This window comes from Bombyx mandarina, chromosome 05 (genome assembly GCF_030267445.1).
Source record: "Bombyx mandarina strain Sakado chromosome 05, ASM3026744v2".
In the NCBI taxonomy this organism is placed as follows: domain Eukaryota; kingdom Metazoa; phylum Arthropoda; class Insecta; order Lepidoptera; family Bombycidae; genus Bombyx; species Bombyx mandarina.
The window spans coordinates 256,711-261,690 of record NC_143212.1 but is presented as its reverse complement, the minus strand read 5'-3'; the positions used below and the strand labels follow the sequence as shown (position 1 = coordinate 261,690).

The 4,980-nt window shown below is 37.9% G+C and overlaps 1 long non-coding RNA gene across 1 annotated transcript; it reads right to left on the bottom strand.

Moving 5' to 3' along the window:
• Positions 1–862: 862 nt before the first annotated feature.
• On the bottom strand, positions 863–4,235 carry LOC149502878 (uncharacterized). Its single transcript, XR_016323096.1, has 3 exons — positions 4,117–4,235; positions 1,208–1,286; positions 863–975 (listed from the first exon to the last, which is right to left on the bottom strand). It is a non-coding gene; the product is annotated as an uncharacterized LOC149502878 (long non-coding RNA).
• Positions 4,236–4,980: the final 745 nt, after the last annotated feature.

Below are 4,980 nucleotides of genomic sequence, written 5' to 3'. Positions count from 1 at the left end.
TTAAGACAAAGAACACCAAAAAAAAACTGCATATAACAACTTACGAAAAAAAAACAAAGAAAAAAAAGAGGGAAATTAATGTTCAATAGAAATCAAAATAAATGTGGTTGGTCTACAGCTCGGTGTGGATCACGAAACTTAAATTTATTTTATGTGAGGCTAGAGAAGCATGGCATTGTAATAATTGTGTTGTAATTGTAATAACAGTTACCTTGCCGTTACAACGGTGATCCTATCCTAGCGACAGAAACAGTCAAGATGGTTTAAGCTCAATAAAAATCATAAAACAAATATTTAAATGTACGCAATTCTCGAAATGGAAATTTAAACTCGAAATCAATTTTATTCATAGAAAATAACGGCGGATTGGACATACCGCGACGGAGGACTGAAATAAATTAAGCTTAAACGTATCTTTCACGTGCAGGGCCCTGCCCTAATTTTGGTATCCGTATATCTGTCCCTTCAGGACTACAGAAAAGGACCCTCGAGCGTAAATCACCTTTACAGCGCACCTATAAAATACAATGGCGCAAAAGAATTTTCATAAAGTTTAATTTAGTAGGAACTGCTTGAGTTAATGTGTGTGGCTACGATAAGGTGTTTTTAAGATGGCGTTCTGAATCAACTGATAGGTTTATGGCTATACACATCATAAAAAACGCTTTAGGTTTAATTCACTATATTGTAACGTCTTAAATAAAGCTTATATTTTTTGCGAAGTAAAACGTTCACCGTGCAAGAGTGCAAACTGAAAATTGATTAATTGTTAAAAAAAAACCTGAAACTTTCCAAATCGTATAGATAATTTAAAAAAAACATATAAATATTTGAAATTCGAAACTTTAAGTTCGTTTTTCAGAGTGGTTAGAGCTTTTTTGCTGTCATCTCATTCTCTTTCAGTCACGTTCACATAGACTCATGAATATCTCAATATCAACTACTCTAGGTATCTCTGGCCCACGTGACAACATTCTGAAAATAAATAACATGTTAAAGAAAATGTTTTTCTCCGTGTCAAACATTTGTTTTCCGAATCCATTTCATTTTATTACTGCACGAGGAAGTATCGCTCAACTTGGGCGATGTGTATAACATTATTTGCGTTGCTCAACTTCCCTTTTATTAAAATGAGATGCTCAAATTATGCATCGTTCTAAACATCTACGTTCCTGTGAGTGAGGGCTCAGTATATCTTGTATATTACCAGTAATATGTCAGCAAATTTTCGTATCGGGCCGGTGTCCGGGGTCGATTGCTTCCGTTATCGCCCGGGAGGCGATTCACTGCAAAAATGGAATGGGAATTTGCATTACATAATAAATATTTATATGCACATTTTAGTTTCGGATTTATTCACTTTTTAAATTATTTGTGTCTTTTACTGAATTTCTCATTTCTTTTCCGACTCAATCTATATCTGCACTACCTGGTGAATAGTGTTTAAAATTAAGTATCATTTAAATTATTGTGAAACCATGCCTAATAATCGCAGTAATATTCATGAATCATATTAAAATTAATAATTAAAATCTTATTAAATTAATATTTACATGTACCACCATGTTTCTTGTTGATCCAAGAGACATTGTGCCAATAGTACAGTTGTGACGATGTATGGTGTCAAAAATTTTCAACAAAACCACATTTGATCTTACCCTGTACTTCGCAGCATGCGTATTTGGAAACTCCCAAGTATATTACGAATTGACTTCATTTCCAATCAGCATTGATTAATTTAAATACACTTATCAAATGAATTATGTGAAACAAATTCTAATTAAAGGTTCTACTTTTGTAAAACGTGTTTTTGCAAATCCTGAAAAAGGGTATCCACGGGCCTTCGCCTGTTTAGCATACGTATTGCGTGGGTCGCTGTCGCACGCATATATACGATTATTACTGCTCGCATATTATTGCTGTGAATTATGTGACATTATGGGATTCCAGTGTTTGACGAGTACATACTAAACATTTATCATATATAGTTTAATGTTGATTTTTTGAAAAAAAGTTCCTTATGAGACGATGCGGAGGGGTACCCTAATCGGGAAAAAACGTCCGTAACGTAAGATTTTTATTAGTAATGCACACAGTGTACGACTTAACTTTGTAATAACGTACAAAAAATAACATTTTTTTATCATTCCTTGACCACGGTCTCAGCGCGTTCGTTTGCGCAATACACTAACTCTTATGCATACAACCGTGAATGAAGTGTCCCACAATAAGTTCGCACGTTACCAAATGACCGTGGGTTGTTGCGAAACCTCCAGTTTTAATTTCTTTATACCTCAAATAGAACTTAAAATTAATATTTTTATAATAAGGAACTTCGCCCCTATCCCACGACACCACACATTTTTTTATTTATTCAACGTAACTAAAGGACGGAGTTCGCCATGGCAAATTACTAAAGTACTTATTGATCCAGGATTTGATCATGCGTTGCAGTAATTAGTCTTATTGTTTTGTCTTTAGTTCTAAAACTGGTAGCGTGCGACGAAAATCCGATAGATTTCAAGTTACAATCTCTTTTTATGTAGCTGTTCTTGATGAAAACAAATTGTGAAATGTGCGACTCATTCGTTTTCAAAGTTATAATTTCGACTAGTCTTAAACAGAAGGTCCATTCCGACACGCACGGTGCACGGAGGCGGCTTGTTCATCTCGTATGATTTAGAGCATGATCGTGAAGCACGCGCCCACTGCTTCTTCGTTTATGATCAGAAGCAGTTATTGCGATACGAATTTTCTTAGTAGAATATAATGAATGTGTTGGGTTAATTAATTAGGTTAGGTATGTAAGGGAAAGTTCTCGGGAATGCTTAATGTTTTTTTTTTATCTTTTTAGTAGTTTGCTTAGCAGATGCACAAAAGTCCTGGAGTGGCTTGAAAATACTGTAAGGCTCAAGAAAATGTGACAATCTATACGTAATATTGTATAAGAAATCCTAGCCTTGGATTTTTAAACAAAATTCGTTCACGTTTTAAACTCACAAGGTTCACCAAACTCTTCAAACTTCAATGATGTTAAAATGTTTTTTTTTCATACCTATTCGCTAAGCGGCTATTCCAGATACGCGCCGCAGATGGGGATCAATTGTTTGAATGACATAGTTTTTATTTTATTATTACAAAAATACGCATTTTTTTAAGTTTATTCAAATTATTCAAAAACTAAATTGAACGCTCACAGCAAACACGAAGACGACAAAGTTTGGTGATTTCTTAGTGTTTCCATTTTATTTATTTGTTTATCGCACCGGGACCTGTTGTGTTCACGCCCAAATCGTTATCGAAACACTTAAATCATAAACCATTTTGTTAATTGTCTTAATTTATCGCGTTATGACCGTCAAATGAGTTACGATTTTTAGTTGAGTGGAATATTTAATTATTGCTTTCTGTGAAACGAAGAAACCGGGAATTATATAGAATTTAGCTTTACGGAATAAGTATTTAGGTCAGAGAGGCTATTTTATTATAAAATTCAAAATTAATCGGAATCAGGCTATTTATAAAAATCGATTTGTTCCTGAAAATTTTCATACCAAATACCAAATAAACATTTACTCGTACAATTAAGTTTGATATTTCACTTTGTGTCTTGTAGGTATATAAACTTTTTTTATTGCCTTTGTAGGCAGACGAGAATACGGCCCACCTGATGGTGAGTGGTTAACGTCGCCAATGGACTTAAGCAATGCCAGGGCAGAGCCAAACCGCTGCCTCCCGTTCAGTACTCTCCACAAGCCTCGTTTGAAGAAGGATATGTCATAGCGCTCGGCAAAAACCGTGGAGGGGAGCTCATTCCAAAGCCGAATGGGACGTGACAAAAAGATCTCTGGAAACGCACTGTGGATGAACGTAGTGGCTCCAGGTAGTTTGGATGAACTCTACTCCGGTGGCGGGCGGTGCGATGGTAAAAAAGAGATGGTGGTATCATCTCAAACAATACAACAATATCAAAATTCCAAAATCACAATATCATTCCAAAATCACACTTTGGATCTCGCACTTTTTTACCATCTCACCACTTGGCACTTAAGCGTCGAGTTGGACAACGTCGGCTCAGGGTCCGTAATGTTAAATATAAAATATATGTTAACGTACAATCAAAGTTAACAAGCCACTCATCATGTAGATATGATGCAGCCTCGCGTGGCGCAGTACTGCTTGACTAATTTATGGTTGCTCGTAACATGAGAAATTGATATATGCAACCCGGCCGGTGCCTGTCGAATGAGACCGTTCCACTTGGATCATCTCGTTTTGTAGCAATTTAAAATTCAACCCGTGAACTTTGTTTATGATTTAGAATGGAGCGTTTTAATTTGGGCGTGTAATATTAAAAGCCTATTCGGCAATTTTGCGTCGTCCACTGCGAGGCGTTTTGTCTCAAAGAAAGAATGACGTACCGAACTGCATCAAATTATATTAATATTTTTTTAAATCGACTATGTCACCCGATGAATTGCGGCGTAATTTTGGAAAAGATTGGATGCGGAAGGCGGAGGACCGTTCATTATAGCGGGCTATGGGAGAGGCCTATATCAAACAGTGGTGAGATATAGGCTGATGATGGTGATGATGAGATGGTAAGACATACGTCCGTTCCCGCCTCACATACGCTGCTGTGGCCTGGTATCACCTGTTGTCGCCGTCCCAGCGATCTAGGTTGCAGGCCCAGCAGAGTCTTTCCCTCCGCATTATCGTCGGGGCCGGGCAGTACGTCAGAAATGACGTTATTGCCCGGGACCTAGGTGTGGAGTCGCTCGTGGAGTTTGTGACTAGGCTCGCCCGTAATATGTACGAGCGAGCCGAAAACGGGCCCCATGAGCATCTCCACAACATAGCCCCGCTGCACGCCAGACCACCGGATGGTACGGCGTTGCCGCGGGAGCTATTGGTACCCCCGACGATCGTTCGGAGATAAAGCTCCTCGCCGGCTGTGAGGCCGGGGAGGACCTATGAGCG